The sequence below is a fragment of the Aquarana catesbeiana genome, linkage group LG07 (assembly GCF_042186555.1).
Source record: "Aquarana catesbeiana isolate 2022-GZ linkage group LG07, ASM4218655v1, whole genome shotgun sequence".
Classification (NCBI taxonomy): domain Eukaryota; kingdom Metazoa; phylum Chordata; class Amphibia; order Anura; family Ranidae; genus Aquarana; species Aquarana catesbeiana.
In genome coordinates this window covers 74,767,910-74,792,359 of record NC_133330.1, presented here as the reverse complement: position 1 = coordinate 74,792,359, position 24,450 = coordinate 74,767,910, and the positions used below count along the sequence as shown (strand labels likewise).

General features: G+C 42.5%; 1 long non-coding RNA gene across 1 annotated transcript; it reads right to left on the bottom strand.

Moving 5' to 3' along the window:
• Window positions 1-308: 308 nt before the first annotated feature.
• On the bottom strand, window positions 309-24,142 carry LOC141103105 (uncharacterized). Its single transcript, XR_012235249.1, has 3 exons — window positions 21,841-24,142; window positions 11,518-11,618; window positions 309-1,286 (listed from the first exon to the last, which is right to left on the bottom strand). It is a non-coding gene; the product is annotated as an uncharacterized lncRNA (long non-coding RNA).
• Window positions 24,143-24,450: the final 308 nt, after the last annotated feature.

The following is a 24,450-nucleotide window of genomic DNA, read 5'->3' as shown; positions in this document are numbered from 1 at the left end:
TTCTTGGCACCAATAAAATCCCACTAAATCTCTCTTGTATTGTGAATATTCCAGGAATGTGGTGCTTAATAAACATGTCAGCCAACCACATTAAATATAAAAACAGTACAATACGACTAGGAATAAATTTCCGTATCATGATCTTTTGTGAATCAAGTTCTGTGTTCTAGGTTTCATCTCCCATCTAGCGCGGTCTTATTCCTCTGGCCTTGTATGCTTGGGAGGTAACCATATCACAATATGACTATAGTGTGCAAGTCTTTCACCTCTTTGCTGCATTCACATACAAATAAGAACAAATACATTTGTTTTATGCACTACATTTATTAAAATATACAGAAGCAGCAAAAAAAACAAAAAAAAAAAAAAACAAAAAATGTTGCTCAAGTTAAAAGATCTTTCAAAATACATGGAAACATGCATCTATAGTAAGGGGTTACAGTAATTCCATTTACAATTTTTAGGTTAAAAAGGTGTTAAGGCATTCATCCTGTTGCTTTAGTAAACCCTAAGAAAGGCAGCGGGTTGTATAGTTATCTCCTTCTGGGCAAAACTGCTGCCCTAAAACTATGCAACCTACTACCTCTTCCTAGAAGTCCCTGAAAGTTGTTCCCAAAAAGTATGCTGGCTTTCTAAACACAAGACAAAAGTCAGTGCTTATTTAAACAGATTTCCCAAAAATCTATTTTATGGTTTCAGTTATGCAAGCCAAAGCAATAGTTATCACAAAAAGTGCTTTTCTATAATTGTCCAGCAGAGGGCACAGACTGACTGATATTCTGCTTAAAAAGCTTACTGCATGAGAGAGATAACACAAGAATGCTGGAAGTCTGCTCCTCAGGGAAGGCAATAGATTGTATAGTTATCTCCTGAACAAGGTAAAAATCACTACCTTACAACTATACAATCTACTACCTCACCCCGAAAGAGCAATATGTAACGAAATGTAGCATCTAATACAACCATCTAGGAACTGCTAGTCATTTACATTTAAAAACAGAACGGTATAATCCTTTTGCATTTTGTTTATTCAAACACAAAGCAATATCTTGAAGGTGAAAAGGCGAAGTCCTGATGAAGTCTGCCACTTTAGGAAAGACAGTAGATTGCATAGTTATCTCCCAGTGTTGGGTGTGACCCTAAAACTAAACAACCTACTACCTCATCCCACAGCACAGAGGCCTCCAACATGGCGCAGTCCACCCGTCTTCTTAAAGCATTGTGTAAGAAAATTCAGATAACTGGATTCAAACCTGAGAAGGGCTTCTGTCTCTTGAAATATACTCCTGTAAAAAAAAAAAATAAATAAATACATTTGTGAACATTAATCCACCCTTTTCATACAGTCCTCAAATACACCAAGGGGGGAGTTTGGGACTTTAGATGAGGCACATAAATATATGTGCCTCCATCCCGGGTTCAAGTAAATAAAAAGGGGAATTTGGGTCTTTGAATGAGGCTATTGGCTGGTTATAGTTTAAAAGACATGTTTATTATTATATGCATGTAAATACATTACAATGTTACATATCATAAATACCGTATTTAAAACCAGGGGAAAATCGCGGGTGTGTGTTATATGCCGATCCCCAGCTGACTGAGCGGAGAAGCGAGCGCCACGACATACATAGCCGAGTGTACTTGACAAGGTTCGGCTAGCTCAGCTCAGTCATGCCCAGTCCCGCCCTATGATGGACATAACACAGGGACTGGGCGTGACTGTGAGCGGAGCTAGCCGCACCTAGTCGAGTACACTCGGCTATGTATGTATGTCGGCGGCGCTCGGCTCCGCCCACAGGACGAGAGGAGCCGAAAGTAGCCGAGAGCCGCCAAAATATACAGGACCAGCTCTCTCGCCGGCACCATATTTAAAAACTGCAGACGACACTGACAAGGATGCATTAATGGGCATTTAAATGTAAGTTTTTTTCCTTAAAATTCCCTCCTAAACTTGGGGTGCGCGTTATACGCTGATAAATACGGTATGTAATGTCATATGAAAAACCATGCATAAGTGGGCATGGACAGCATAAAAATATACATAACACCACATTATAATGCAGACATAGTAATACTGTAAAAATGCATGTATAAACACATATCAATTTGGCAGCACGTAGCAATATTTAATGGCGTGTTTATTTTTAGCAGGACTGCGACGAACAAATTGAACACCAAGTGACCAAGTTACAGCATAAAATGATGGTTTTTACGATTACTAAGCATTGTTGCTTTTCTATGCTGAAGCAGGCCATACACGGTCAGATTTCGAACAAATTTTCTTTTCAAAATCAGAATGTTCATTTTTTTCGTGATCCGATGGTGCCACCATTGATTTTCGAAATTCGTCCGACCAAGCCTTCAATTTCACCTCTTGTTGCTACAGAAAAGAATTTGTGGCTGGGAATCTTCTTTTCTCTCCGTAAATTTTCTTATTACATTTCTCGCACGATTCGCCCATCATTGATTAGAAAATGGTTTGTTTTTCTAAAAATTTCCAACATGTCCGATTCCTCAAATTTGATTGCCGCACGAAAATCGGCCATTGCTGCAGCCCACTAATGGTGCAAAATTCGTACGAAAATTATTTGATACGATTTTAGAAAGAAAATTCTTTTGAAATTTGAACCGTGTATGGCCGGGATTATATGTCTGTTCTTTTCTAAACAAATCCAATAAAGATTTATTGAAAGTAGAACAGGCGGACCTACCCACCATGCGTGCCCCTAATGCATACACAGATGAGCGTCCCCACTGCACATCATAGTCTCCTCCCCATTAAGATCCCCTCGAGGAGTGTCCTCAGCTCCCCCTTCACAGTTCTCACACTTCCTTGACATAAACCCCTCCCCCTACCAACAGTACTGTCCTCTGCCCCTATTTATATGATCTCCCCCCATATTACAGTGCTCAGCGCACCCCCCCCCATAAATCATCAGTCCTCAGCTTCCCAACTTCAATGTCATCTGCCCCTATATTACAGTCCTCAGGCTCCTCCATGTTTAATGTCCTCACACCCCAAGTTCATTGTCCTCAGCACCCCCTCCCCAATTTAATATCCTCAGAGCCCACCATATTAAAAGTAGTAAATAGATAAAAGATCAACGAGCAAATGAGGGCGCGCAAACTCCTCAGCTCGTTTTCAGCCTTTAACACTAGCAACCTCACCCCCTTTGACTAGTGTTGCCCCTGTGTCTTACCTTACACAGACTAGAGAGCGGCACCGCATGTCTGGATGGAGGGCAGGAGTTGCAAGATAGTTATAGGTTGCCAGGATCACCCTTTATGCTAGCAGCCAATCACCCACTTGTTGACCTCAGGCAGTTGACGTCCTCCATCCAGAACTGCCCCACCTCCCGCAGGGGAAAGAAAGGCTCCTAAATGGCGGTAACGCAGCAGTCCGAATGGAACAGTGACGCGGTTCATATTTGGACCTCGGTCCACCATTTAGTGATTCCTGATATAGACCAACAAACTGAAGCCAAACTCTAGCTAATTTTATCCCAAAAGGAAAAAAAAAAAAAAAAAAGGAAGGACTTACTGGCTGGATCACCAGATGAAAATAGAAGTCTAAAAAAAGAAACTAATACAACCTTCACATCTAAGAATTGTCAAGCTGCAATATAATAGAGGTTTGCTTTTTTGTTTTTTTCATTTTAAAGCCGATGCCCAGGTTTACTTTAGTTTGTTTGGGCCAAGTTGGCCCAAACTATTTCCTACGCCGACATGTGAAAACTGTATTTAGCCTCCACTACATACAGTATACAGCACTGTGTTCCATGTGCGAGGTGTGACCTTCCTGTCACACAAAAAAAAAAAAAGTCAGTCTGAGCAGCACTCATCCATTCATAGGCAGCTTTGTATTCATCGAGTCAGATTGTGACATCATTGGCCTGCCTCTCCAACTCAGCCAGAGGAAGCTTTGTAATTGACGGAATAAAGCTGCCTATGAATGGCTGAGTGCTGCTCAGACCGACTATTTTGATGCCATTTTATTCCAAGTATAAGATAGGAAGGTCTCTTCTCACCCCCAAACAGTGCTGTACAGGCAGTCCCCGAGTTACGAACGGGTTAGGGACTGCCTGTTTGTTCTCAAGTCCGATTTGTTCGTAAGTCGGAAGCGCATGTGCAGAACGGCAGACATGTTGTTCTCCAACGTCGTTTTCCGGTGTTCTCCAAGTGCCCGCTGACGCAGCCTCCCGTTCATAAGTAGGAGTCGTTTGCAAGTCGGAGGTTCGTAACTCGGGGACCTCCTGTATACTATAGCTGAGGCTAAATACAGTTTATACAGCACCCCCCCAGCAGGCACACGTTAGTGTAGGAAATAGTTCTTTGTGCTAGCTTGGCCGAAATGAACTATTTCAAGTGAAAGTAAAGCTAAAAATCAGCTTTAAATTGTTAGGCAACTAGTGTGCAGGCGTAACCCTGTCAATGGGAAAAACAAAACGAGGTTCCAATGGCGCATGCACTGCAGGCTTCTCACAGCCACTTCAGAGTGTGTCTCAGCAGGTTTTGGCTACATGGGTGCACACTCAGGAATGCACAGATGTCTTATAAACCATCACTCTCAGAGACATCAGCCAACCATGGATCTTATAAAAGGAGTTCCATCATCAACAGCTTCAAGGTCACAGGCATGGTGCTTGTATACCAAGGGGATTCATTTTATTTAACACTAAAAAGGCAACAAGACATAAATGTAAAACCAAATGTATATTACCGTCAACATGACAAATTCCCTCACTACAACCTCTCAAATCCCAGCCAATACAAAATTATGAAATAATTGAAATTAAGTCCATACCAAGTTAAATCTAGAATTATCTGTGCCACAAAATAAGAGGAATTTTGTGTACATTTTATGTCATGTGTGTAAAGTCAATTACGACATACCCAACCTTAAATGGAAAAGAAAGAGGCTCCCATCATATTGAGCATGGTGGTCCCATCCCCATTAGTAGAAACAAACATAGTAACCCCCTCAGTTGGGACTTTAAACAGACCACCCACTCAAAAATATATAAAAAGTATTCTTTCATGATATGGAATAAAACATGTAAAAACCACATATGACAAAGATGCACAACATGTGCTACATGAAAAATCAACCAATTACTGTGCGTATGATTAGCATACAATGTAAATGCCCAAATGCCCAGCATTGGGCATTTACATACGCACTTTTCAGAACAGAGGGGGACAGTTAAATTATTTAACACCAAAGAATTTCCTTTTTTCAATAATGCAGGAAATTGTTAACGATCAGTCAGGTCTTTTTTGCCTCCAAATGTTGCTCAGATTTTCCTTCACTTCTTGCCCTGTACACACAATGGGAAAGGAGCAGAAATCTCTCCAAAGTGAGGAAAGTCCAGTCTTTAGCTGGCCAAAGACTGTTCAACAAGGACCAGCCAAGGTTCAAACCATGGGCAGGGCTGATTGTACCCAAGTCTATTCACTTATCGACTTGGTTACAACCAACATGTCAAATTTTTCAGATGCAACTGCCAGCAGCTATAGCTCCGCTGGTGGGATTCCCCCACTGTCTGTGTTGATTGGGGAATTGAGCAATAGTAAATTAGTTGCCTTAGTCATCACTGGAATAAGTGCGCCCATTGTAAGATTTCCCCTTAATCCTGTCCTGGTGACAACTCAAAATTTTGAATTTGTGAATACCTTTGGTCCCCCCTAGTGATAGAGAGCATGATGAAAAAAAAAAAAAAAAGTGAATGTGCCCTGCGGAAGGGCACAGACCGCAATGAAAAGCTGACAGAGGTTCCAACCCACTACAACTATTAATTAGTACTTGACTACCTGGGACATGTTCAAGTAGGATATAGGTTAATAATATTTTCACTACTTGAGGGGGAAAAAAAAAAGTCTGAAAATTACCATGTAGGAGGTGTTTATTACATGAATATTAGATTAAAATTTGTCCAATATCCTCTACCCTGCACTCTCATATCCATTTGCTTTTTTATAAGCATTATAATTGTCTTGGAGCTCTTCTGCAAGCTTTAAAATATTTGAAAACATCTGGCCATGGCTTGTTTGAAGCACTAGCAGCGTGCCATTACAAAAAAAAAATAAAAAAATTATATATTAGACACACATTAAAATATATATATATATATATACACACACACACACACACACACACACACACACACACACACACACACACACACACACACACACATATCAGCAAGCTCAGCTTGAAAACAATACATTCTGTGGCTTATCCCGTCATTTCATCAGTAATTTTGATAATGACAATTATACTACTTGGCATACAGAAACACAAAAGGGAGAGTCTACATATCCTTTTATGAAGTGGTCACAAAAATATAAAAGCAACCATGTAAAATCAAAAACTACATTCAGGCAAATACAATAACTTAATATGCACTCACTGTCAATAAAACTATAGCTTTCATTAAATATTAGTCTGTCCCTGTAATAATAATAAAAGATAAATGTAAACAAAAAAAAAATACGCACTCCACACAGAGCAATATTAATTGCTATATGAAAATAGAACAGCATTATACAATAGGCAATAATTGTTCTCTATACAGCAGCTATAGCAGGCTGGAGACATTTTTAAACAAAGCCCACCAACAACCACATGAAGTACCTCCATTGCATGTTAATGCCTAGCAGGAATCCAGTCACTGATAAGGAATACTGGAAAAAGACAATCCCATCTCAGAAAGACAAAAAAATAAATGTATTTTTTTGTGCGAAAAAAAAGAAAAAAAAAAAAAAAAATATATCACAACCATCAGCCTGGTATCAAATGAAAGCACTGCTATACTATCTGCTTTTCAAAAGGGACTATCTCCTTTAAGACAGAAACGGTCTATTGACAATACATTAATACAAAATCGGTCATTTAGTATTCTGCCAGTGCTTGGCTTATATCCCAGACAGCCTTTCACTAGCTTGTATGCCTATCGTCAAAACCTAATCTAATTTTTTTTTTTCCCAGTATTCCGGCACACAGATGGGTACAAGCAGTTGGTCCAAAATGCCCAAAACACGGATAAAACTGGGGAGGGAAAAATGGCACTGGGACAAAAATCTGAAGCCGCTTAAAGACGCTGGCACCAGGCCTATAGAGATCAGACTCTGGTTTCTGCAAACTGCGAAAAATATTCTGCAGGGAGAGGATGACACAAAATAAACCCCATGCGGATCCAAGAACGCTTTTGGCATTTGTTTGTTTGTTTTTTTTTCCTCGTTTCGTTTACAGGAACATTTTCCTCCAGCTACGGCACAATGGTATTGGTGAGTAAGCGAGGCTTGGTGTCCAAAAAGGGCTGGTGAAAACAGACGATGTTGGATCACTTCACTGAGTCAAGGAACGTCACTGGCTGAGCCGAATAGAGAAAGCACCATACGCAGGACAATCTGTTACATGAATGGCTAGCGCTTCCGAGATTATTGTATGGTGTTCTGACTAGCAGCTTCCTTTGGGGGTGGGTGTAAAACAGCACAGCCATGAAGGATAAGGCTTCGTGATAGTTTCTGACCTACCCACCCTGAACAAAGGACACACTGGGCCAATAGGTTGAGAATACTGCTAGGGTTTAAGATTAATAAATGACTCGGGGCTTAGGCAGCAAATTGATATTATTTTTCCCCTTTTTGCTCGATATTTTGTGGGAGTCTGAAGACCGGCACTGACATATTAGAATGAACAACATGCATCAGCAAATTTAGATCTTAGAAAAAAAAAAATGAACAAAGTTGCTTGATTCTAGCTCTTGGGTTTCCTTATGACTGCATAGTAAATTACACATTCTGAGCTTTTCCTTATGACCACATTGTATATAAATCAGTAAAAGTACAATGTGCCTTGTGTACACAGACTAATGTAAAGTCTTTTTTAAAAAGGGACACTGCCGCAATGTCCATTCACGGCACAGATGGTGGTCTTCTGACAGCCTACCCTCTAATGCCGCTTACACACGACTGGACTTTACGGCATACTTGGTCCTGCGGACCGGTGTCCGGACAATTCGATCGTCTGTGGGCTCCAGCGGACTTTTTTTCCCCAAAAGTTTGACGGACCTAGAAATGAAACATGTTTCAAATATTTGACGGACTCGAGTCTGGTCGAAAAGTCCACTCGTCTGTATGCTAGTCTGATGGACAAAAACCGACGCTAGGGCAGCTATTGGCTACTGGCTATGAACTTCCTTGTTTTAGTCCGGTTGTACGTCATCACGTACGAATCCGTCGGACTTTGGTTGATCGTGTGTAGGAAAGTCCGTTCATTTGGAAAGTCCGTAGGACAAAGTCTGTCGTAAAGTCCGCTCGTGTGTACGCGGCATAAGTTATACTCCCTGATCCACGGAACCTCCCCGCTACAGGAGTGTCAGAGCTTACCCAGGTAGAAGAGGTCGCTGTCCCTCTCCACATAATGTTCAGGCCTGGTGACTGGCCACTCAATCACATGGGACGGTCAACATGCTCCTCCATATCCAGAACCACAGCCCTATTCGAGCAATGGAACAAGGACTTCAACAGAGCAGGGAGGCAGACTGGTTAGAGTAACTTGCTGGAGGGGAGGTTTAGACTATCAGCAGGTAAAGTGACAGTGTCTCTAAAAGAAAAACATGTGCAGAAGGATATATGGAGACTGCCATCGCAGAACTCCTAAAAATGATGGCTGCCTGACAATTATGCTGATCATTTGATTTCAGCATTGTCTCAGTCAATTATGTGAAGCAGGCATGCGTCCAGCAAAGTCAGACAAAGGAAAAGTCAGACAAAAGGCAAACTCCTGGCACGCATACTTGTTCCAAGTTCATAAATAAGGCAGTCCATGGATGAGTTAGTTTTTCGTTTAACCAGAAGGTTGAAAAAAAAAAATTTCAAAAAAAAAAAAAAACCCTCAAATTCCCCCATTCACACACTTAAAGTGGTTGTAAACCCACACAAAAAAAAAAAAAAAAAAACCACACACACACACACACACACACACACACACACACACACAAGACAAAGGCATAATGAGCTAGTATGCATAACATACTAGCTCATTATGAAACACTCACCTTAGATCGAAGCCCTCGCAGCGGTCTTGGCACACTGCTCTGCCCGGCGACATGTCTCCCAGAGTTATTAACGGGTATCACAGGCTCCAGCGCTGTGATTGGCCAAAACCGCAAAGACATCACTGTGACGGCACATCAGTTGAAGCAATGGCATGAACGAGCCGTTGCTTCAATGCGCATGTGCCGATGACGTCGGCACATGCTGATACAGGGGATATCTCCTAAACCGTGCAGGTTTAGGAGATATCCACGGTAGCTACAGGTAAGCCTTATTATAGGTTTACCTGTAGTGAAAAAAGGTAAGGGTTCACAATCACTTTAATGTAGATGGGGGGGGATACTCCCCACTGAGCTGGAGGCTTTCCCACAATCAGAATACACTGATCTGCACTGATCTAGTGTATAGCCTGCAGCACTAATCAAGCAGGGAAAATTCCAACAGGGCGGTTGTACAGAAGTTGATCAGTAGATAGACTTCTGTACAACCACCCTGCCCATACAGGGATTGAAATTTGGCTGGTCCCTGCTGAACCGGCCAAATTTCAAACCCTGTATGGCCAGCAACCAACATGTTCAGAACGACAGGTTAGAAATAGCAGCCTTCCTACATCTCCTGGAACTGGTTTCCAGACTGGATGCACTGTGCACATAGGCAACTTTAGGTCACATTCCTGCTGGCAGTGTCAAACCTGCATCTATAGGACATTTCATATAATGATTTTTCCAATGTCGTCTCCACACTGTGCATTTACCCGCTTTCAATTAGCTGCACTTAGAAAAACTAAAATTCTGTGGGTTCAAAATCAAATTAGAAACTAAACGTGGCTAAAGCCCAGAAAACCTAACAAATGCGGGGGAAAAACAAAGTGACCTGAGAGGCATAAAAGTATATACTTCTAGCATCACGTCACCTGCATGTATAAAAGCTAAATACAGAAGTGCCAGTGTGAATGAAGAATTGCAAAATTCCTTATGACGTAGTAAAACTGCACTTCGACAACCACCGGCATTTTTTGAAGATTCGATTTTAGTGAGGAGGTTCAATCTAGAAAACAAAAGTTAAAAGTCAGCAGCTACAAACACTGTAGCTGCTGACTTTTAATAAAAGAACACTTACCTGTCCAGGGATCCAACACCATCCTCATCCGGGCAAGTTCTTCACTAGCCTTTGGGTTCCTGGCGCCGGCATCCTACTGTAACTGTGGGCAGCCAGCTGTGCTGCTTTAGGCTCCACATGCGCAAGTGGCGCTGCACTTTGCGAATGGGACCTGTGATGTGTCCCAAAAGACTGCAGGGAAGGGAATAGAAGAACTTCTGCTCAGATTGCCTAGGCAGAAGTGGGAGCAGGTACCTGTCAAAACTAGGTAACCCCCCCCCCCCCAAAAAAAAAAAAAAAAAATGACATGCCAAATGTGGCAGGAGAGAAGTGGAGGACTAAAAGCACAACTTCCCCTTTTGGGTGGAGTTCAGCTTTAAGTCAAAAGTCTCAGTGAAGTCTTAGAACTGTCAGAAGCCAAACAAGACAGGTGAATGGAGAATAGGATGGAGGGAAGATGGACCCTACATGTTGATTAGGACCATCCTACTGCCCCACTCAGGAGCAACCAAATTTTGCATCATGACAAAGAATGAAACTGATATAACCTAGACTCCAAAAAGGCAAATTTCTAGAGTGGATTCTACAATGCCATTCAATGGCCTCTTCTGCATACATCACATATTAGCCTGACATAGGATTCCCTGACAAACACTTGGGGTGGAAGAAAGTGAAAACAGAAAACAAGAGCACTAGTACACATGAATTATGCACATTTGTCCCTAGAGATACAACATGCAGCTAATTCAAGATGCCATCTAACTAAATCAGTGTCTTTATTACAAACCAATTAGGACTCACAGGCTTCAAAATGAAAGAGCTTAGTTTTTTGCCAATCAACCCTCCCAGACTGTACTTATGTCTGCAAATCTCCTTTCATGTAAAAGTACTACGATTCCCCTCTGCACAAAGAACCTGGGGTGTCTATCTTTGCAAAATATACAGATCACAAACAAATCAATGTTTTGCAGTGGCCAAATGTCATAAAAGGTTAATAAAACTGAAGCAATGCAAGATTTAATTTGAAGACAGTCTCCCCCCCCGTGAAAAGATCCATCAGTCGTGCTGTAATCTTACTTAAAAATCATCATCTTGGAAACCAATCCTGACTAAACATTACACGGAGAACAGGTCGGAGTGCTGGCTGGCTCTCTGCAGCTATTAATTATTCAGCTTTCTGAATAGTAAATCAGTATGAAATCTAGCTAGCAGTGTGTGAGATCATCAGCCACAGACACTCCAGCCATCACAGATGTTTTTACAATGCAAGCATCTTCCAGTCATTCTGCTACCCAATCAATTCCACAACTTCAATTTCTGCACTCATCAGCCCTTTCCCTTCTGGGAAGAAAACAATACCTGTGAAGTGAAGCATCTCACTCTTCCCAAACCTGCCGCTTGGCTCCTCCCCGGCAGATCGCTCCTGGAATTCTAAATTCACTTTCTCTAGAATGCACAACCTTAAGAGAAGAGAAAACAAGATACAGGAGGTTGTAAAATATTTAAACAGCAAGCATTTTAGTAACACAACCCAACGTCTACAATGCACAGTGCTGTGTGGATGGCTTTAAAAATCTTAAGGTTGGAGTATACAATCAAAGATCACCATAGCCTAAACAGGACCCAAACCTGCCTCTCCACCCACTGAATTCTGGGGAATTGCTCTAAAGCACTGACTGAGGGCTGCTCTGAGTGAAGGCTGAACGTTTGTTGATAGAAATCTGTTATCAACAAAATGGTGCTTGGCTGTACATCAATTTACTAATCTGGTAAAAAGTCATTGCAACCTGGGGAGATGTGTTGTGCTGCTCAAAGCTTGAGGTATAAAACGTTTCCCGTCGGGGCTCAGAGTGAGCTGACATCTAATTACACTGATCCAGGAGTGTCAGCATGAAAGGAGTAAGACACCACTCAACCACCCCAATGTTAGTGAAGGTGTATGGCCTCAACTAGTGATGCTCCACTGGCCACGCCCCCTGATGCGTTTCACCTCCACCCACCAGGGCTGAGGTCGGCCATAAATGGGTTGAATTTTGAAAGATTTTTCTTTCGGAAATTCTAAGAATTTTGTTTGAATTTAGCACCATTAATGGGCGGAGGTAATGGCCGATTTTAATGCAGCTATCGAATTTGAGTGATCGGGCATGTTGGAAATTATTTTTTTTAAAATAACAAATTTTCTACTCAATGGATGGGAGAAACGTGCGAGAAATATAGAAAAAAAAAAGTCGAAAAAGAAATGTGCATGAGCACAAGGAAAGAAAATTCTCGGAAAGAAAAGCAGATTCCTAGCCATAATTTTTTTTCCCGGTAGCAACAGGAGGTGAAATTGAACGCTTGGTTGGTCGAATTTTGAAATCAATTGTGGCACCATCGGATCCCAAAACGGATGTGATTTCTAATTTTTCAAAAGAATAGAATTCGACCCATGTATGGCCTGCATTAGTTACTATGACTAAGCCCCAGTGTGTGTGTGTGTGTGTGTGTGTGGTTTGAAACGTTGTTACATAGTGTGGCTGCAAAAAGATAAGTCCATCTAGTGCAACAAATAAAGGTTAGTATCCAGTTATATTATGTACATTTAAACAATCGAGTACTGTCCGTGATACTTTATTTGCACCAACATACATATTTTTCTAAGCCAAGCTTTCGGGGTATATCCCAATTTGAGGTCCCAGGAGCACCGATTCACAAAAAAGTTTTATCAAAATGTTAAACTAAGTATCTTAGTTCAAAAGTTTTCCTTTCCTGGATAGTTCTGAAATTTCCTTTAAGAACTAAACATTGCGTTCTTCCATGGTGTGGTTCAGTTGTGAGAAATGATATCCCACAGGTGTGCAGAAACGGTCTTCTTTATGTTCCTTGATGGTGTGTCTGTGCAAAATTCATCCTTGTTTGTAACGTCTGTCCTGTTTTACCAACATAAGATCTTTGCTACATCTTTTGCATTGGATGAGGTATATGACATTGCTGGAGGTACAGCTGTATGATCCCGTGATATTGAAGGTCCCGCTTATGTGATACTTTTAGATAGATTGAGCTGGTTGCAGCTTTTTTATTGCAGGGTTTGCTTCCATTATTTGTGACTTCATAAATCAGAATGAAGTTTCCTACTTATTAGTTTATGTCTGAGGTTCGGTGGTTGTCTGAAAGACAGTATTCGGGGTTGTTTGAATATTTCTTTCAGAGAGTTTCATCCCCTGTTATGATGGGTTGTAAATGTTATGGGCGGAGCCTAGCACAGCTGCACGGTTTTCACCCTGCTAGTGCTAGATTGTATGTGGTGACTAGAGGTACACGGTTATTTGTTTTTTTTTTCTCTTTGTATTGGAGATTTTCTCTTCGAGTTTTTAAGGCGGTTTATGCTGTTGTTGATGGTTTTGTCTTTGTAACCTTTCTTATGGAAGGAGTCTGCTAGTTTTCTGAGATGTTTATCTCTGTCTTCTGGGTCTGAATATATTCAGCAGTATTTGATGGTCTGGCTGTGTTGGGGGTGAAAACTGTAACTATAGTTGCATCTGTCAGTCGGTTTCCTGTATATCACAGGGTGAAGCTGGTCATCCCTGATGTATACTGTGGTGTCTAGGAAGTTGACGTGTTAGAATAATCCATTTTTAGTTTGATTGATGGGTGAAAAGTGTTGATCAATGAATAAAACTGTTTTAGATTTTCTTCACCTTCTGGCCATATGATGAAGATATAGCAATATTATCTGTATGGCTTTTGTTGTATGCCAAATTAGGAATTTGTCTTCCGGGTCAGTCATAAATAATGGGACCTTCTAAATCATAGGCTCATACAGCTGTACCTCCAGTAATGTCGTATACCTCATCCAATGCAAAAGATGTAGCAAAGATCTTATACTGGCAAAACAGGACAGAAGTTACAAACGAGGATGAATTTGCACAGACACACCATCAGGCCGGGTTCACACTGGTGGGACACTCGCCCCACTTTGGATCCGACTTTGCCCTGCGACTTGAAGCCGACATACATCTGACTTTCAATGAACAGGGATCTGACTTGGATCCCCGCCAATACCAGGCACTGTGTTTGGTATGAATCTTGAGGGGGAACTCCACGCCAAATTTTAAATCAAAAAAAAAAAAAAAAAATCGGCATGGGTTCCCCCTCCAAAAGCATACCATGCTGGATATGGATTTTGGGGGGACCTCCACGCTGTTTTTTTTCGGCGTAGGGGGTGCCCCTTAAAATCCATATCAGACCGAAGGACCTGGTATGCTCTTGGAGGGTGAACCCATGCCGGTTTTTTATTTAAAATTTGACGTGCAGTTCCCCCTCAAGATCATCAGAGCACAAGTCGCATGCCAAAGTCGGATCATGCAAGGCAGCGATCCGACTTTGATTCAACTTCAATGATAGTCAATGGGCTGAAGTAGGATCGAAGTAGGATCAAAGTCGGACACAAACACTTGTGTTGGACCAGTTAAGATGGCTCCCATAGGGAAACATTGATTTTCACATGTCATGCAACGTGAGCTCCCAATGTCGGAGCGTTTGTCGCACCAGTGTAAACCCGGCCTCAAGGAACATAAAGAAGATTTCTGCACACCTGTGGGACATTTCTCACAACTGGACCACACCATGGAAGACCTCAATGTTTTAGTTCTTAAAAAGGGAATTTCAGAACTATCCAGGAAAGGAAAAACTTTTGAACTAAGAATGATACTTCTATTTGACACAAAAAAAAATAACAGCCTAAAATTTAGATATAGGTTTCCTTACATTATCCAACAGTTTTATGACCCCCCCCGTTGCTGTTGACTTTTAATAAACAGGCACTCGCCTGTACCAGGATCCAGGGCTATGCTCACCCGAGGGGGCACCAGGAACCATCTTCAGTCCTCAGCATCTTAACTGTGGGCACCTGGCTGTGACAGCTTGTGGTTTCACAGCCGGTCCACAGTCCACTGGGCATATGTGAGCCACGCTGTACACTGAATGGTCCCGCAGCCTCCTGGGACCTGTATCGTGTTCCAGAAGACTACGGAGAGGGCGGAGGAAAGAACGTCCATTCAGCTTGCCTAGGCAATCCATTAGTGAGAGTGGATATTTGTCAAAACAAGGTACCCGCACCACCCCAACCCAAATAAAAAAGAAGTCAAATGTCAAAGAGGAGAGGGTGAGGAGGCCTTCAAGCGGAACTTCCCTTTTGGGTGGAATTCTGTTTTAAGCAAGTTCCTAAAACAGGTTTAGATTCAGGCACAGCTACCATCTATTCAGTTTAGATGTACTACATTTTTAAAAATCTTGCTTGCTGCATTGTGATGCAATTTCCAGGTGCCCAATCCTCACTGCCAACATGAAAAGTGGTTTAAGTAGCTTGTGTCTTGCTTGTTGCTTTCCTTCCTGCACAATACCACTCTATACTGGTTGTGACCTTGCAGTTCCTCGCTCTCAGTACAGTTTCCAGACACATCTGACTGAAAACAAAGCATGCGAAGGGGCAGAATATCTCAGCAGCTGTTGGTGCTCAAGTGAATGCATGAAGACACTCCAAATACGAACATGAAAACAGAGATACGGAAAAATATCTGATGCAAACACTACAACAAAAAACATGCTTCCAGAAAATATACTGCAGATTACTGTATAATTTACAGGTTAATTTTACTTGTGGCCTCAAAGAGCTCTTTAATGGCTCGTTCACACCAGCCAGCACACCAAAATAATCTGTGTGGGCTGGTGCTGTGTTTTTTTTTACATCGGAAAGCACAGTTTATCATTTTTATTTCCTTTATTTAAAAAGAAAAAGTTCACCTTGTGCATTATTTTTTTAAATGCAAACTTTAAAGCATTGTACCCATGATAAGCAGATTGCGGGTGCAGTGCTTGGATCCTGCAGACAGCTGTCTGCTCGTACCTCTGATATGGAAAGGCAGCATCAATATATTACAAGGACGCTCAACAGTGCCCTCGTAGTTCGAGTACTACAAGCTGTTGGCCACAGAGGCTGACGGTACTTGTAGTCTAAATCATTCACAGGAAATGGTGAACGTGGCCATATGGGTGAAGCCCGACACGGCTGTACGGTTTTCAAAATGTGACAGCTGGTTCGAAGAGAAGATAAAACGTATCCTTTAAACTTTATTGAAAGTCACAAAGTAAAATCTCACTCCTTTCTATGCAGGACGGAGGCCTCAGTTGACATGCTGTATTTTCTGCACCTTTCCACTCTGTTCTGCTGTGAACAGGGCACATATAGAATTATTGTTTTCTATGTGCCTTGGAGGAGACCTGCGTTAATAAGGTGCAGAAAAACGCAAGTCACTGCACACAGTGTGCTGGTTCAAAAAACGCAAGTCATAAATATTTACATAATAGAACAGCCATTAAAGTGCCCACTCCAGCATAAATTAGAATCACATTTAGGGCATCAGTCTTATCTGCTGAGGGGCTTTAATTGGTAGCTGTACCTTTATTAGGGAAGAAGCCCCTCTCAGATCCCGTACGCCATCTTCTAAACTCTTACAGTCTGCATTTGCCCCTATGTCAGATTACAGAACATTAGTTAAGGATCTGACACAGTATAATTACAGGGCTCTCTGCTTGCATTTCACAAGAAGAAAACCTCCATAGGGGGCTATGAGCCTATACATATCTATAACCTAGAGATAAAGATCAATATTTTTTTCAATAGGGGTGTGGATATAGAGAGATAGATACACACACAGTTTATACTGTATGGGTTACTGCAACACACAGTAGAGCAATGTGCAGGTCAGTAAGTTGCCATGCAATTCAATTTTGGCAGCCCAAGACACACAGCGCTAAAGAAAAACAAAAATTCACCATGACTTACATTTTTGTGCTTTGAGGTGTGCATTACAGCCCAAGCATTGCAATCTACCTCAGTGCATGAAAACACGTGAGCTATAGTAAACTGCATTCAGGTGTGAATGGGCCCAAATAGCAAACTCTTTCCGAAAAAGGCCATTTCCTGGCTGGCAAGGAGATCAAATGGCTTGAATACTTTCAGACATTGAGCTGAAGTATATTGATTAGGAACTCTGACTTGACAATACAAAAGAGAGGGCACACCGACCTAGTGCATTACCAACATAATTTATTTATAATTTAAAAGTAATCTACTTACAAGCTTTTGGCAACCAAAAGCAAATACAATGACAACAACAAGACCTCCTCAAGATCCGCAGTCCTCAGTCAGTGGTAAGGGAAGCCCTCCTAGCATCCAAAGGCTAACGCGTTTTGAGCCCTCTTCAGAGCCAAACTATATATATGAATGATTTCACATGAGCCTTTATACCCAAGTTAGCCATCTACCCCACCCTCATAGCTTGGAGGGGAGAGGTTAGGGGGTAAAACACTTGTCACATGAGCCAATTGATAAATAATAGATAGGTATATAAACATATGTACCTGTATAAAAACATGCATTTAAAAGACCCACATAAATGAATATATAAAAATTCATAAATATACATGCAATTCATGATAATCTTAGCAGCAGATCGGCTTGTGAACAGGGATGCCATATAAAACATTAATAGCCATAGTAGATACTATCCCATAGACCAGCTTTGATCTAAGGTATTTCAAAATGCGCTAGTATGCGATGCATACTAGCGCATTATGCCTTTGTCTTGCAGAGTTTTTTTTTTTTTTTTTCTTCAGAGTTTACAACCACTTTAAAGATTACCTTTCAGTTGCTCCACTCCCCCTATTCTGATGTCAGTAGAGGCAGCTTAAGTGCTATCACTGCTGCCCATTAGTGCCACCCATCAATGCCACCTATCAGTGCCCACTAGTGCCGCCTCATCAACACCCATCAGTGAAGGAGAAAAATTACTAATTTACAACATTTACTGACAGAAAATATCCCCCCCCCCCCCCTTAAAACTTTTGGTTTTTTTTTGTTTTTGTAGGAAAAAATAAACCCAGAAGTGATTAAATACCACCAATTGAAAGCTCTATTTGTGTGAAGAAAATGATTTAAAAAAAAAAAAAAAAATCACATGGTTACTGTGTAGCATGATCGCACAATTCAAATTCAAATGTGACAGCGCCCAAAGCTGAAAAATGGCCTGGGCAGGAAGGGGGTGAAGGTAACCAGTATTGAGGTGGTTAAAAGCAATATATCTATTGATAAAATGCTCTTTGTATTTGGATGACGGTGACAATAGTGGTAACAGATAGAACGGTGTTTAAATGTAAGTGCAACAGTGTTAAAGCAATGTCTCAGTTACAGCAATGTTCCCCAAATCTGTACTCTGCTCAAACAGCTCATTCATATGGAGCATAAGCAACCCAGTAGGTTTATATTGCTGTCACCACTGGGGAGATTCACCCACTTTATTTGTTCTTGTTACCATTGTTACTGGGATAGAAAATGGTGAAATACTAACTTAGGAGTTGTCATTAAAACAAAAAGGAAAATCTTCCGATATGGATACCCGTGCCAAAATGTGTCTAAGAGGGTAACTTTCATTACAATGGGGAGATTTCCTCTCACTTCCAATTGTGTCCAAGGAACGGATCCCTGATACTACAAAGAATGCTCCTCTTCTGCCGCTGCAGAGAAAGTTTCAGCTCTAATACAGTGAAGGATTCGGTCATTTGCCCGCCACTTGCCCATTCACAGAATATTTTGCATTATGTAAAAATAACGTAAAGCTTTCTGTGAATAGAGTAGACTAAAGGAAGAGTGGATGACAGGATTCTTTACTGTATAAAAGACAGAATTCTCAGTCGCCGTACAGGAAGAAGAGAACGCTGATGGAAAAACAAAGATTTGTACAGCAAACAGCAGCCATCCAGCCATAGGGTAGTCTTCATTAGGAGTTAACGTATTTGACTTGTGGCTTTTCCTAGAGTTCTACTTTAAATAAAAGCTTCAATTTAAGTAGTGGAAACCTACCACTGCTGTGTCCTGTAGTGACAGGGGTTGGAGGGAAGAACCACAGAGCACAATAGGGTCTGGAGACTGACACTCCCAAGAGTAAAGACTATAGGAGATTACCACTTTGGAGAGCTTTCTGTGGCATGGGCAGCAGAAGAGGTTGGCTTCCACTACATATAAAGCTCATATTTGGCTACACTGCCTCCACTGATTTAGTGCACAGGATTGCTAGCTAGCCTCTAAAAACACATAGGGACTGCTGAGAATTGTGAAGGACAAAAGTGCACCCAAACCATGATCCAGCAGGGGGCATCAGAGCCTTCCAAAACGAGAGAGAAAGAGAGAAAGAGAGAGAGAGAGAGAAGAGAGGAGAGAGGAGAGAGAGAGAAGAGAGAGAGAGAGAGAGAGAGAGAGAGAGGAGAGAGAGAGAGAGAGAGAGAGAGAGAGAGAGGAGAGAGAGAGAGAGAGAGAGGAGAGAGAGAAAGAGAGAAAGAGAGAAAGAGAGAGAGAGAGAGAGAGAGAGAGGAGAGAGAGAGAGAGAGAGAGAGGAGGAGAGAGAGAGAGAGAGAGAGAGAGAGGAGAGAGAGAGAGAGAGAGAGAGAGAGAGAGAGAGACTTCTACTACTAACTTTTCTAGTAGTTAACTTTAGACGCTATTATCAATAATCAATATTAGGAAATGGATTTGTATTCATCATGATTCAGATACCATCAAACAGGCAGAATGGAGTTTAAAAGCTGTGATTTTTGCCATATGAGCAGCTATTTGTTGTAATTAAACCATTTTAAAATAATTTACTCATACTTCAAGAAACCGGCTACAATTTCAATGCAGATAATCATAAAGAAGTTGATAAATTAATTCAGAATTCCGAAGCCAACCTGTTCAAATCAAGGTTTGGTGGCATACTTTTACTGACAATATTATGAGCAAAAAAAGTTGATAGGTGCTTAGACTGACTTCACATCATTGTGTTTCAGCAACGTGTATTCCCCCTTGAATATCGTAACACGGCACTATATGTGGTTACCTTTAGAATGACACCTAAAAAGGCACAAGTACAGTACATTCTGATGAACCCACGATACAGTGCACCATGTTTGCATTGTTTTGTGCTACATTCAAAATAAGTGCAGGCCGATTTTCATTCCATAACAGTGCAGTGCATGGCAACAGCTCACACACCTAATGACTAGGCAATCTTAATAAATGCACCACAATTAACAAGATAGTGTGCGATCGTCCCACTCGACGGAAGTCAATCCTTTCATCAATTTCTGTGGGACATGATTGAAAATGGTTCTTGATCAGCAGCCCCCAAATCAGTGCATTCCAAGTGTCTGGGTTCCGTTGTTACAGTAAAATGTCTTTGGGGGGGGGGGGAGCGACTCCCCCTCCCATCTTGTTTGTGTGAATGGAGGAATCTGTTCCAGGTGGCTGATCAAGGGAAACAACAGAAACAACAGTGTATGGCTCACTTTAGGGTCGCTACACACATTACAATCAACTTTAAAACTGTCTAATCAATTTGTATCCAATCAAGCAGGTCTTTGATGGCAGATCTAAAGAAGATTGTACACCTTATGGTAAGTCTCACGGGTACTTACACTAGGCACAGCTGCCTTGTGCCCGGTCTGTGCTCACACTGTACCAGGCACCAGCAGGTCCATGTCATCTGTAGCAAGCCCAGCTGAACCTTGCCTGAACCAGCATCTTCAAGTGGGCCAAGGCATGACACAGAGTGGTCACCAGTCCAGAGGTACTCAACCAGTGACCCATGACCTCAAACCTGGGAAGTGCATGGGCTTGCTCTGGGATGGCAGGCCCAGACTGCAATCAATAGGTTGCTGACATGCCATCCAAGAGCATCAGAGTGCATGGGGGTGGCAGCAGAGGAAGCAGGCATCACATAAGCCGATGCTTCCAATGTAGCACCACCTCCTGTGCCAAGCAGAATATCAAGTGCCCTTTGCCTGGGACCTTTCTAGAAGCCTGGAGAGCAATGCCAGCAGAAGCTGGAAGAGGAAAAATTATATTAAACATTACATACACTGTACTTTTGCAATGGGCATATTAGCACTTATAAAAAGGGTCATTAGGATGCTTTTACACTGATCCATGGGTGCAGCTCATCTGTGGGTTAGCTGCACTGAACTATAGACTTATTATAGCATGTGGGTTTGGTGTGCTTTCACAAAGCACAAGAAAAATGCCTGAAGTTTGTCAGTGTAAACGCAGTCTTATAGGGGGCTCAGGACAGTAAGGACTTGTTTACATTTGCAGTTTAGAGGGCGGTCACACCCAAAAGTTAATTAAGCCCATCGACCAGTTATAAACTCATTTAAGTGGCCCTTGCTCTTCAAAATGTTGAGCACCCCTGTACTAGTCAAATGTGCTCGAGTGCAGTACAGATCGCCTTGTGCCATGAAGATTAAGGGCCTAATCACACATGGGCAACCTGGCTATAAGAATTTGCCAAGGCCTGAATGGAAATTTAATTTGACTATCAAGATATGCATCCAGTATACTCTGGATAAAAAAAACAAAAAAAAAAAAACACTGTTTAAAAATTTACCAACTTCTAACATCTGAATAGCTGCATTCCCAACTCTGACACAAACATACATACAACTTGCTTAAATTTGTATAAACTGACATCGTTGTATGAGACTAAACTGTGACTCAGAATTGTTTCCACATGAATATTGACGCATACAATTCGGTTTGCAAAGCTTTTGACATATTTCAGGTTTTCTGGTGTTGTACATAAAGACTACTGGAAACACAATAAAACATTTTACCTTATTTAGACTGCAAAAGGATGAGATGGACTCCCCAAACTTCAGCTTCCTTGGCTATCCAAACTTGTCATCAGAAAGGTGGAAGAACTAAAATGCTTTACATATGACATCTATTGACAAATCACAGCACAGTAACTCAGCATTATTTATTCCAGGTAGGAATACTATTGCTAATCCCTGGACCCCCCAAACTGGATGTTAAGTTTGTTTCCATGAATTCCCCTTCTGTTCTGCACTGCTTTGTTGTCCCCCTACATCTCCCAACTGTTTCCTCCAAATATAAATCCAACCTTTCCTTGTTCGCTGTCACTTTCCATTATTCTATTTTTTAAACTAGCTCTTAGTCTTCATTACATTTCTATCCAAACCAGTCCCTGCATCATTCAAATGCTTCCTTTAACACCTCATCACACTTTCACTAGTCAGTTACACTGGCCATACACAAAATGATCACAAGATGACTGAAACAGGGCAAACTGATCCTCCAAGAGGACAGCCGATCACTATTATTGAGAGATTGCTGAATACACATTATCAATGTTCGGTAAAGCAAGGAGCGGTGGGAAGTATAGAGGTGCTGTGATGTCTGTGGAAAGAACATCGCAACTTTTCCAGCACAATCTGCCTGAGGAATCAGATAAGAGGCTGCCTGAAGTAGAAGTAGCGGCTGATTGAATTTTTACATGGCAGTTTATCATTATTCACAGAGGTTGTACCTTCACTGGATTGGACAAAAATTAAATTTGTCTACTGTGAGCTAAAAACTCTACTAAACATACCAGGTAGGCTGCAAAAGCCGAGATGTCATTACTTTGCAAAAGTACCTTCGCTTCAAAATCTTAAATGCCAACAGCAACAAAATGCTACATCGCCAATAACGGAACTCCCCGCCCCCTCTTATCTGCACTGCTCTCTTCTGTAGTCCTCTCTGCACCCAATATTACTCCTCTCTTCTTCATGGCACCAGAACTGATCACCACAAACTGCTTTCAATATTACTGTAATCACACATCATCCAATTACTTCTATAGTCCGAGAACAACTTCCCCTCTCACAGCTCATCCTCAGTGGTTCCCCAGTTCTCTACGTGTAAGAGCACTACCCATACCAGTCCCCTTCACCCCACTACTGCCTGATCTGACCCAGACTACCTACACCATGCCCAACCCTCAGTCACATCCCAAACCAACCTCTGCCATCATCCTATCACTCATCCTCATTTAATATCTCTACACATACTACTTCCCACTCCCCATCATCACAGCCCTTCCGTGTCACATGATTACCGTCCTGTACATCTATTTCCCCGTAACATCCAACCCCACAATTACATCCAAGTAAGTTCCTTCCATCCCAGCATCCTCCACCCCCCTTCACGCATTTATTTACCATATTCCTCCATCCCCAAGACTTCATCACATTGTTGGTTCCCAGCAGCCTTCCCTCCATACTGCCTATATTATCTCCATGTTCTCCTTTCACTACTCTTCATAGCCATTTCTGTACTACTCCCTCTACTTTATATACATTCATTTTTGATCCGTCTTCTGCGCCCAGTCCCTGTATACTGGTCCCAGTAACCCATCCCAGTCCCCAGCACAAATCTACTTCCTAGTGCCCTGCACAACACCTCCCACTTCCTCACATATGCTTTGCTCAGTCCCTCCATCACATTGTTGGTTCCCAGCATCCTCCCCTCCATACTGCCTATATTACCTCCACACCACATCCTCCCTACACTTTCATTCACAGCCATTTCTGTACCTCTCCCTCATATACATTCATTTTATATCCTAGTCTTTTGCTCCCAGTCCCTGTATACTGGCCCCAAAGCCCAATCACAGGCACACTGCTCCCAGTCACCGACACACCGCTCCCAGTCACCCATCCCAGTCTCCGACACACCGCTCCCAGTCACCGACACAGCGCTCCCAGTCACCCATCCCAGTCTCCGACACACAGCTCCCAGTCACCGACACAGCGCTCCCAGTCACCCATCCCAGTCTCCGACACAGCGCTCCCAGTCACCCATCCAGCGCTCCCAGTCACCCATCCCAGTCTCCGACACAGCGCTCCCAGTCACCCATCCCAGTCTCCGACACAGCGCTCCCAGTCACCCATCCCAGTCTCCGACACACAGCTCCCAGTCACCGACACAGCGCTCCCAGTCACCCATCCCAGTCTCCGACACAGCGCTCCCAGTCACCCATCCCAGTCTCCGACACACCGCTCCCAGTCACCCATCCCAGTCTCCGACACACCGCTCCCAGTCACCCATCCCAGTCTCCGACACACCGCTCCCAGTCACCCATCCCAGTCTCCGACACACCGCTCCCAGTCACCCATCCCAGTCTCCGACACACCGCTCCCAGTCACCCATCCCAGTCTCCGACACACCGCTCCCAGTCACCCATCCCAGTCTCCGACACACCGCTCCCAGTCACCCATCCCAGTCTCCGACACACCGCTCCCAGTCACCCATCCCAGTCTCCGACACACCGCTCCCAGTCACCCATCCCAGTCTCCGACACACCGCTCCCAGTCACCCATCCCAGTCTCCGACACACCGCTCCCAGTCACCCATCCCAGTCTCCGGCATACCGCTCCCAG